The sequence below is a fragment of the Rhinoderma darwinii genome, chromosome 3, assembly GCF_050947455.1.
Source record: "Rhinoderma darwinii isolate aRhiDar2 chromosome 3, aRhiDar2.hap1, whole genome shotgun sequence".
Taxonomy (NCBI): Eukaryota; Metazoa; Chordata; class Amphibia; order Anura; family Rhinodermatidae; genus Rhinoderma; species Rhinoderma darwinii.
Window position 1 is genome coordinate 178,637,039 of NC_134689.1, and position 12,396 is coordinate 178,649,434.

Genomic DNA, 12,396 nt, shown 5'->3' on the forward strand with positions numbered 1-12,396 from the left:
TGTTTTTGAAGATAATATTGACCATTGAATTTAAAATAATTGTGAGTCATAAGGAAAATAAGGGCATCAGTTGCAAATATTTGTAAATTTTGATCATACGAGCTATATTTTGAGAGATGGAATTTCAAAGCTTTGACAGCAATTGTATGTGGTATGCTCGTATACAATGCTATCACATCGCAACTGAGCCAGGTGAAATTCTGTTTCCATGGTTTATTATGGAATATTCGGAGGACGTCTTTGGTGTCTCTGAGATGGCCAGGAACCCTCTGTACTAGGGGTTGCAATAGGAGATCTAGCCATTCAGAGAGTCTCTCTGAGAGAGACCCAATGCCAGAGACGATAGGGCGCATCGGAGGAGGTACTAAGCCCTTGTGGGTTTTGGGCAATGCATGGAAAATCGGAATAATGGGGTGTTCCTTTAGCATGTAATCAAATTCTTTTTTGGAGAGGACCCCATTTCCTAGACCAGTATTCAATAGATCTTTTAATATTGATTGGTAAATTTGAGTAGGATTATGGTCTAGTTTTAAGTATGTTTCTGCATCCGTAAGTAACTCCATAATTTGTTTAATATAGATGTTTGTATCTAAAACCGTGACACTACCCCCTTTGTCAGATTTACGTATAACTATGTCCCTATTGTCATTTAATGATTTTATGGCATTTTTTTGTACAATAGACAAATTATATTTGTGTTGGCTCCTCCTGTTGGACTCCTGCAGATGTTGTAATTCTCTTTCCATGATGGCCTGGAATTTGTCCATAGACTCAGTTCTTGATTCGATTGGGTAGTATGTTGGGTTGGATGTTGTAAACTCTTTTAAATTCGAAATTGACTCCAGTTCCTTCTTTTCTGTCAGAGCCTCCAGATTGATGAGCGTTATCTGTTCTTGGAACATAAATTCCCGGTATTCATTTGGATGTTTCCGGGTTTGAGAGACTTCTTTTGCTGTTGGAAGTATATCTTGTTCTATTTGAGTTGAAAAGTGTCTCTTTACTGTAAGATTCCTGACAAATTTGTTCATTGTTTCTATTTGATCCGCTTTGGACTTCATAACAGTTATATGTAGTTGGTTTTATTGAAAAAATTGATATTCTATGTGCATATTAATTCTGACATATAGAATATAGTATATAAATAATCATCTCTATATCAACTACAATTAATCTTTTATGACAAAATGGAAGTTTATAAATTACATTTCATCTTCTCAAATAGAAGTTAACATAAACCATTTTTTACCTGCACGACCCTATTTAGGTCACGCAATGGTCACACCCTTAACTATATTTTCTATAGCAGTCAAGGTGACATCTTTATTAATATCAACATGAATGTCATCTAAATAATAATTCTTATACAGGGGACAAATAACGGTTTTTGTATTTGCTCACATTAATTGAATCGTTAACATGAAGGTAATATATCACAACCATTGGTTTAGACATTCCAATCGGAATCACCAATTTTTTCGATATTATTACATTTATGTCCAAACTCATAAAAATAACAAAAGCATTAGCCAATGTTCTGTGCGTCAATAGAGTGACAGCCGACATAAAGCTTATATAGTAATTTTCAAAGTCATAAGTATATATGAATATCTGGGTAGTTATAATAAAATATTAAACCCCTAAATACAATATTATGACATGACTACATCTCAAATTAACTTATACAACTATAAGTTTCCACTATATATATTTTATTCACTTGTTTATGGAAGAATTTCCAAAAAAATCCAGTGTAAAACTCAGTTGATTATATCTCTAGGTTTACAGGAGTGTTAGGAGAAATTCATTTCTATTACATATGTATAAACCTAATCAACTGTGTTTTTTGTTTATGATGTATTTCAATTTTAAAATTTTCTTTCTTTCTTCTGAATGTCCGTTTTTATGTTTTTCTTATGTTGAAACTGGTTGCAACTTTGGTATGTAATTGGGAATCATTCACACACAGGGACATGAGGTTAACAAAAGTTTGTACATACTCACATTCGTGTTGAGTTGCCAGGGTCCCGTTCAGGATGCGGTTGTTTACGATCCGTTTTCCGACTGCGATTTTTCATGTTCTATATTACAACAAGCCGTAAGTTAATAAATTACTCAAATTAGGGATTCAGATGTATAAACATCATACAAAATCCCAAAAAAGAATTAAAAACGGCAAAATAGACAATAAAAACATAAGTATTGCAGTGACCCTGAGGTTCCTTGCACAGTGTTCATTTATATACCTGGAAGGGTTAATTGTTATATCTAACCACCAAAACACATACATAGGGTGTCTCTGATTAACCACCTGGTAAACTCCACCCATCTAAAATCAACTATATAAACCCATACTATTGTGTCCCAGTGAGTGAATGAATGCCATGACTAAGAGCACCAGCCGTGCTTGAAACGCGTAGGCCCATTACACCTACTGAATACTGCCTTGACGCCAAGCCTGTTATTTGACATTTTAACAAGTCTTTTTTGATACCAATAAAAGTGGGAATACGTTCCTTTTTAAAGAACATCACTGCAGCGCTGGATCAAATCCTTTCTTTCTGTACTTGCGAGTCCCTACCTGGAACTTTTCGTTCCAAAATCTAAGATATGCAAAAAAATGGGACATAGAATATAATTAAAACCACAGAAAAAGGCCATACTCACAGATTAGGTGGTGGGTAAAATACCCGTTCCAAACAGGACGCAACCAGGTCAGAGAATGCTGTTGATGGGAAGTGCCCAGGTGTGTTTAAATAATGATAGCCACTCCCACTAACCTTGAGGGGAGTGGTGTGTTGGGCATGGAAGTAAATGTGTAGTAATAATAAATAATAAAGTACTGTGTATAGTGCACATGTGAGGTATAGGGGACATGACTAAGTGTAGTGTGTAGAGATCAGGGCTGTGAGTGAAACAAAAACGTGAGTGTAGTGTGTAAACATGGAGGCATAGTGTTTGGATAGTGAGGCACAGCATATATCGCCGAATAGCAGCCTATTTATAACGCCCATATTGTAAGAGAGCGGGCTGCCCTGCATGCAGTGCCAAACATCCGCACACCAGGCTATCCCAGCATCATAAGACCTGGGCGCGTCCTGAAAAAAAGTATATACAATGTAAGTAACCATGAGAAAACATGGGGTATTAGTTGTTGTTTTGGCCAAAAAAACGCAAGCTCGCAATCCACGTCACGGATCCCCACACTTGCGAGTCCCTACCTGGAACTTTTCGTTCCAAAATCTAAGATATGCAAAAAAATGGGACATAGAATATAATTAAAACCACAGAAAAAGGCCATACTCACAGATTAGGTGGTGGGTAAAATACCCGTTCCAAACAGGACGCAACCAGGTCAGAGAATGCTGTTGATGGGAAGTGCCCAGGTGTGTTTAAATAATGATAGCCACTCCCACTAACCTTGAGGGGAGTGGTGTGTTGGGCATGGAAGTAAATGTGTAGTAATAATAAATAATAAAGTACTGTGTATAGTGCACATGTGAGGTATAGGGGACATGACTAAGTGTAGTGTGTAGAGATCAGGGCTGTGAGTGAAACAAAAACGTGAGTGTAGTGTGTAAACATGGAGGCATAGTGTTTGGATAGTGAGGCACAGCATATATCGCCGAATAGCAGCCTATTTATAACGCCCATATTGTAAGAGAGCGGGCTGCCCTGCATGCAGTGCCAAACATCCGCACACCAGGCTATCCCAGCATCATAAGACCTGGGCGCGTCCTGAAAAAAAGTATATACAATGTAAGTAACCATGAGAAAACATGGGGTATTAGTTGTTGTTTTGGCCAAAAAAACGCAAGCTCGCAATCCACGTCACGGATCCCCACACTTGCGAGTCCCTACCTGGAACTTTTCGTTCCAAAATCTAAGATATGCAAAAAAATGGGACATAGAATATAATTAAAACCACAGAAAAAGGCCATACTCACAGATTAGGTGGTGGGTAAAATACCCGTTCCAAACAGGACGCAACCAGGTCAGAGAATGCTGTTGATGGGAAGTGCCCAGGTGTGTTTAAATAATGATAGCCACTCCCACTAACCTTGAGGGGAGTGGTGTGTTGGGCATGGAAGTAAATGTGTAGTAATAATAAATAATAAAGTACTGTGTATAGTGCACATGTGAGGTATAGGGGACATGACTAAGTGTAGTGTGTAGAGATCAGGGCTGTGAGTGAAACAAAAACGTGAGTGTAGTGTGTAAACATGGAGGCATAGTGTTTGGATAGTGAGGCACAGCATATATCGCCGAATAGCAGCCTATTTATAACGCCCATATTGTAAGAGAGCGGGCTGCCCTGCATGCAGTGCCAAACATCCGCACACCAGGCTATCCCAGCATCATAAGACCTGGGCGCGTCCTGAAAAAAAGTATATACAATGTAAGTAACCATGAGAAAACATGGGGTATTAGTTGTTGTTTTGGCCAAAAAAACGCAAGCTCGCAATCCACGTCACGGATCCCCACACTTGCGAGTCCCTACCTGGAACTTTTCGTTCCAAAATCTAAGATATGCAAAAAAATGGGACATAGAATATAATTAAAACCACAGAAAAAGGCCATACTCACAGATTAGGTGGTGGGTAAAATACCCGTTCCAAACAGGACGCAACCAGGTCAGAGAATGCTGTTGATGGGAAGTGCCCAGGTGTGTTTAAATAATGATAGCCACTCCCACTAACCTTGAGGGGAGTGGTGTGTTGGGCATGGAAGTAAATGTGTAGTAATAATAAATAATAAAGTACTGTGTATAGTGCACATGTGAGGTATAGGGGACATGACTAAGTGTAGTGTGTAGAGATCAGGGCTGTGAGTGAAACAAAAATGTGAGTGTAGTGTGTAAACATGGAGGCATAGTGGAGGCTATCATTATTTAAACACACCTGGGCACTTCCCATCAACAGCATTCTCTGACCTGGTTGCGTCCTGTTTGGAACGGGTATTTTACCCACCACCTAATCTGTGAGTATGGCCTTTTTCTGTGGTTTTAAGCACCTTCAATTATTTGACGGTCCAGTCCTGATGCTCACGAGCCTATTGTAGGCACTGGACTTGATCAGCATGGGCACTCTGTTCTGCAGCTACGCAACCGGAAATGCAGCAAGCTGTGATGCATGCTCTGAGTGTCCTGACACTTTTCTATCATAGCCAGCATTAACTTTTTTAGCAATTTGTGTTACAGTAGCTCTTCCGTGGGATCAGAATAGACAGGCTTGCCTTGACTTCCCACGCCTGTCATCCATAAACATTCCTTGCACAACTTTTGGCAGGTGCTAACCACTGTATACCGGGAACACCTCACAATTCCTGCCGTTTTAAAGATACTCTGGCCATTACAATTTGGCCCTCCTCAAAGCTGCGCCTTACACTTGCCCATTTTTCCTGCTTCAAACGCACCAACATCAAGGACTGATTGTTGACTTGCTGACTAATACATCCCACCCCTTGACAGATGCTGTTGTAATAAGATAATGTTATATACGTTGCCTCTTAATGGTTTTAATTTTATGGCTGAAGGGTGTATGTACAATAGTTTTTCATACATATGTTTTTTTTTATATCAGATGCATCGAAGCAATAGAGAAAAAATGGTTGCAATGGTGGACATACAATTTAAACAGAGGCATAGCTAGGTGGGGAGGGGGCTGGTGTGGCAGCACGAGGTACAGATTTAGGGAATGCGAGGAGGGCGCATTACCCCTTTCTTGTTCCATATCTCCTCATCACTTTAAGCACTAGTCCTTCCCTCCCTCCATCTCCTGCCTTTGCTGCATTAAAGTGGTTATCATTACAATAGCCGGAGCTTCTTGCTGGCAGCAACTTAGGAAGAGCACAGCTCTTTGCTCACGATGGCTCCCTCTCCACTTCTGTGCTGGGACAGCTTTCTGCAGGAGAGGTAAGTGTTCGTGTAAAAAATATATGTTTGTGTAATGTGTGTATACAGTGCATGTGTGTGTGTGTGTGTGTGTGTATGTGTGTGTGTGTGTGTTGTCATCAATCGTGGACGTAGACGAGCGTCTGACTTCACAATGTTGTCATCAATCGTGGACGTAGACGGGGGTCTGGCTTCTTCATGGTTGACAGTTGTGCGACCTTCCTTGACTTTCTCTATCCATTCATACACACTTATTTGCGAAAAAACACTTTCTCCATACTGTGAACAAAGTCTTCGATAAATATCGGCACCAGACACACCCTCACACCACAAATAACGAATCACTGCACGCAGCTCTTTCGTTCAAATCACAAGTGGATCAGCCATTGTTTTTCACTCCGCAGTCACAAATAAACAGACGTAACAAATTCAAACCTGCAACGCAGTGACTGGGGAGACAGCGACCACGTATGGAAAGCGCTGATAAGACAGTGAGACCAACAGGTGTTTTAATATAACCAAAATTCAGATAATTTTTGACCGGAGGCTTCGCTAGCAGCCGCTATGGCTGCTACAGCGTGACGTCACTGAAGGGGTTGTTTCTACAAAAGACATGTATCCCCTATCCACAGGATAGGGGATACATGTGTGATTGCTGGCAGCGATAAGGAGAACGGGGGACCGAAAGTCCCCTTAAGTTCTCCATGACAAACCTCGGACTTCCGGGGTCTGTCTGCAGCTCCATATAAATGACTTGTGCACCGGTTGCGCTTGTACGCATGCGTGACCAGCGCGCCTTTCATTTTTATTGAACTGCGCAGACGCCGGAAGTCCAAGGTTTGTCATTGAGAACTTCGGGGGACTTTTGGTCCCCCGTTCTCCTTATCGCTGCCAGCGATCACACACTATCCCCTATCCTGTGGATAGGGGATACATGTTTTTTGTAGGACAAACTATAGGCCGTTTTTTGTTGGGGGCTGCATGGCGTTACCTACAGGGGGGGGTTAGGGCTGTATGGCGTTATCTACAGGGGGCTGTCTGGTGTTATCTATAGGGGGGCTGTCTAACGTTATCTACAGAGGGGCTTTCTGGCGTTATCTACAGGGGGGCTGTCTGGCGTTATCTACCGGGGGCTGTCTGGCGTTATCTACAGGGTGGGCTGTCTGGCTTTATGTACAGGGGGGGCTGTCTGGCGTTATCTACAGGGGGGTGTATGGCGTTATCTACAGGGGGCTGTATGGCGTTATCTACAGGGGGCTGTATGGCGTTATCTACAGCGGGGCTGTATGGCGTTATCAACAGGGGGAGGGCTGTATGGCGTTATCTACAGGGGGACGGCTGTATGGCGTTATCTACAGGGGGAGGGCTGTATGGCGTTATCTACAGGGGGAGGGCTGTATAGCGTTATCTACAGGGGGAGGGCTGTATGACGTTATCTACAGGGGGAGGGCTGTATAGCGTTATCTACAGGGGGAGGGCTGTATGACATTATCTACAGGGGGGCTGTATGGCATTATCTACAGGGGGCTGTATGGCGTTATCTACAGGGGGCTGTATGGCGTTATCTACAGGGGAGGGCTGTATGGCGTCATCTACAGGGGGAGGGCTGTATAGCGTTATCTACAGGGGGAGGGCTGTATGACGTTATCTACAGGGGGCTGTATGGCGTTATCTACAGGGGGCTGTATGGCGTTACCTACAGGAGGGCTGTATGGCATTATCTACAGCGGGAGGGCTGTATGGCGTTATCTACAGGGGGAGGGCTGTAGAGCGTTATCTACAGGGGAGGGCTGTATGACGTTATTTACTGGGGGGGGCTGTATGTCGTTATCTACAGGGGGCTGTATGCCGTTATCTACAGGGGGGCTGGGGGAGGGCTGTATGGCGTTATCTACAGGGGGAGGGCTCTATGGTGTTATCTACAGGGGGAGGGCTGTCTGGCGTTATCTGCAGGGGAGGGCTGTATGACATTATCTACAGAGGGGGCTGTATGGCGTTATCTACAGGGGGCTGTATGGCGTTATCTACAGGGGGCTGTATGGCTCAGGGGAGGGGGAGCCCCAGTCAAAAGTTTGCTATGAGGCCCAGTCTTTCCTAGTTACACCCCTGGTGTGTATATATATTTATAAAAGTAGATACAAATAATAGGCGAAGAAGCAAAACTCCAAAAGTAAAAACGATTGAGAGTGAAACGTTGCACTGAGATGTAGTGGTGAATAAATCGTTTGTACTTTTGGAGTGCTGCTTCTTCGCCAATTCTTTGTATCTACTTTAAGGAAAGGTCACTCCTTTTGAAGCTCTGCACCCACCGAGAGGTTTTTTGCTACAGTGCTGCTCCAGATATTAGTTTTTCTTTTTATTTATAAAAGTATATATATATATATGTATATATATATATATATATATATATATATGTATAGGTATATATGTATGTGATTATATGTATGTGTGTACAGTATAGTGGCACTTTTTATGTGTACGGTATAATGCTACTATTTATGTGTACATTAGACTGGCGGTATTTATGTCTACGGTATAGCGGTACAATTAATGGGTATAGTATAACAGCTTTATTTATGTGTACAGTATAGTGGGACTTTGTATGTGGGAAGTATAGCTCCACTTTATTTTAGTGTAATTTTGCATTACCACTACCAAAATTTATTTAAAAAAAAAAAGTTATGTTACAATTTATGTGGGAGTAATGGGGAAGGGGTTAAAGAAACCTTAGCTCTGCTGATTCTACACCTTGAACTATTTCAAAGGCTATGTTTTGTACTTTTCCATAATATGTTAATAAAATAAAAAACTTTTTGATTTAAAGAAAAAGATTCCTATAAGGGTGTGTTCACATCAGCGTCGGGCTTCCGTTCATCAGTTCTGTTCTACCTTTCCGTTGTAGGAACCGATAAACGGAAAGCCAAATGGAAACCATAGCTTCCGTTTGCATTAGGCTGGGTTCACACGAGCACATTAACGTCCGTAATGGACGGATGTATTTCGGCCGGAAGTCCCGGACCGAACTCAGTGCAGGGAGCCGGGCTCCTAGCATCGTAGTTATGTACGACGCTAGGAGTCCCTGCCTCTCCGTGGAACTACTGTCCCATACTGAAAACATGATTACAGTACGGGACAGTTGTCCTGCAGAGAGGCAGGGACTCCTAGCATCGTACATAACTATGATGCTAGGAGCCCGGCTCCCTTCACTGAGTTCGGTCCGGGACTTTCGGCCGAAATACGTCCGTCCATTACGGACGTTAATGTGCTCGTGTGAACCCAGCCTAAATATTGATTTCAATGGTAATGCTTCCGTTGCAGTTGTTTCCGTTTGTTTCCCTTCTGTTTGTTTCCATTCTGTAAGGGTTCCGTTTTTTTAGTGGAAACAATAGTGTAGTCAACTACACTATTGTTTCCGCCAAAAAACGGTAACCATATGGAACAGAAACAAATGGAAACAAAACTGCAACGAAAGCATTACCATTGAATTAAATGGTAATGCAAACAAGCTATGGTTTCCATTTGGCTTTCCGTTCATCAGTTCCTCCGACAGAAGAGTCGAACAAAACCAATGAACGGAAGCCGATGCTAAATTGAACAGGCCCTAATCCAGCCAGATTTCAGGATCACAAAAAATAATTGTTGGGCCGATGGCTATCTTTTCAAAGTCGCCTACTAACACGCCTGTTCAGCTTGGCACAATATTTGGTGCGACATATCTATTTTTGCACTGTACCCGGAAAAATTTGTGACATTTTGCTTCTCACTCTAAAAAAAGAAAATAGGAGAGAAACGTGGGCGTGGTAAAGCAATAAATGTACTTTCAACTTGTTTATCAAATGCAAAATTTAAAAAAGGCCCAAATAAATCTCACAAATGTATGGCTGCTCAAAACTGCCGTAAAAAGAAACACCTTATTTATGAGGCTATGTTCACATGGCAAACCAAAAACGGCCTTTAATACGGAGCTGTTTTCAAAGGAGTCAATGAAAAACAGTTCTAAAACGGCTCAAGAAGTGACATGCACTTCTTTTTTATGGGGCGGTTTTTTAGGCGCCGTTTTTAAAAACAGCCACGTAAAAAATTCCCCATGGGAACGGAACGCCGTTTATCCCATTGAAATCAATGGGCAGATGTTTGGAGTCGTTCAGCACCCGTATTTTCTGCCATTTTTCGGTGCATTTACGGCCCGAAAAACTACTGAAAATAGGACGTGTGAACATGCCCTGAAGAGACATCCGCCGTGTAGTTAATTAGGCACAATTCTTGACAAGTTTTATCCCGCAGCATGTCAATTTAGGGCATGACCACACGTGGCGGATTTCCTCCGCAACTGTCCGCATCAATGCCGCACCTAATCCGGGTTGCGGATTACGGCTGCGGATCTGCACAAAATGTGCAGAAAATTGATGCGGACTAGCTGCTGCGGACTGCGGGAAAAGTGCTTCCCTTCTCTCTATTATCAGTGCAGGATAGAGAGAAGGGACAGCACTTTCCCTAGTGAAAGTAAACGACTTTCATACTTACCGGCCGTTGTCTTGGTGACGCGTCCCTCTTTCGGCATCCAGCCCGACCTCCCTGGATGACGCGCCAGTCCATGTGACCGCTGCAGCCTGTGCTTGGCCTGTGATTGGCTGCAGCGGTCACATGGGATGAAACGTTATCCCTGGAGGCCAGACTGGAGACAGAAGCAGGGAGTTCTCGGTAAGTATGAACTTATATTTTTTTACAGGTTGCTGTATATTGGGATCGGTAGTCACTGTCCCGGGTGCAGAAACAGTTACTGCCGATCGCTTAACTCTTTCAGCACCCTGGACAGTGACTATTTACAGACGTCTCCTAGCAACGCTCCCGTCATTACGGGAGCCCCATTGACTTCCTCAGTCTGGCTGGAGACCTAGAAATACATAGGTCCAGCCAGAATGAGGAAATGTCATGGCTCAAAAGCAAGACGCATCCGCAGCACACATAACATGTGCATGACAGCTGCGGACCTCATTGCGGAACTTAGAATCTCCATTGAAGTCAATGGAGAAATTCCGCCATGAGTCCGCCACTGCTCCGCAACAGACAGAGCATGCTGCGGACACCAAATTCCGCTCCGCAGCCTATGCTCCGCAGCGGAATGTTACGCATCGTCTAAACGAACACTTCTAAATAGAAGTGGAAGTCAATGCAGAAACGGCTCCGCTGCGGATTAACGCTGCGGAGTGTCCGCAGCGGAATTTAAGTGAAATTCCGCCACGTGTGAACCCAGCCTTATGTTGCAGAATGGTTGGGCATTTCTTGCAGATTTTCCCCATTGAGTTCAATGGGGAAGGGAAAATCCACACCTAATGGCACAGAATAGCTCCGTTTCAACAGCAAAAATCTAGAAGAAAAAAAAACCTTTTTTTTTTTTAGCAACAAATCTACTTCTAGTGAACATACCCCAAGACCTAAATCAATACACCTGGAGACTAAAGTAATATTTGTCTCTTTTCTATTAATATTCTACTCTGTGGCATAGCTTTTTGTGTCAAGGTTAAATCTGCAGTGTGATTGGTTGTTTTGTGTTCAAAAATGAAATTAAGGATCACATTCCCCCACCTCCTCTAAAATGCCGACAATCGCGTATCTGTCATTTATCATCCTTCAGTCCTAATTACATTTTAAATGCTCTTCCTTAGGTTTTCTTCTTGTCTCTACATTATAAACGGCACAATTTGTTATTCTCCGTGCAGGTTGCCTGGCAACAAAACTGGCTAATAATCTGTTCCACCTGATTGCAGCTGCCATTGCCTATAACTATCAAGGTAAGGTGCAATGACCGTGCAATCAGAATAATCAGCACGGCCAGTTGGATATTTTCAATATATTTACAAAAACATGTTTTTGACAATATATTAAATATTTAGCTAGTTTATTGGTTTATTTATATAGTTGTAAACCCTTCTGACCTCAAGGTTCAAGATGTGAAGCAAGTCAAACACTCCATTCTACGCCTGACATATCTAATACCATGTAAATGTAAGGGCCTGTTCACATCAGCATTCGGGTTCCGTTCATCGGTCCCGTTCAACCTTTTAGTCAGGGGAACCGATGAAGGGAAAGCCGAACGGAAACTATCGCTTCCGTTCACATTACCATTGATTTAGATGGTAATGCTTCTATTTCAGTTGGTTGTTTTTGGCTGTTTTTTTCATGGAAATAATAGCGCAATTGACAGCACACTGGCAAGCGTCGGATGGAGTGGTGTATAACACGCTGCCACTAGACTCTGGAGTAGGGGAAACGTGTTCTGTGGAGTGAAAAAATCACCCTTCTCTATCTGTCAGTCTGATGGAGGAGTCTGGGTTTGGTGAATGCCAGGAGAATGTCACCTGCCTGACTGCATTGTGCCAACTGTAAAAATGGGTGGAGGAGGTATAATGCTATGGCGTTGTTTTTCAAAGGCTGGCTTAGGCCCCTTAGTCAATGGGAGGCAGAGAAAGCACTTTTCGCTGTTTTTTTTTTTTGCCCGCGGTGCT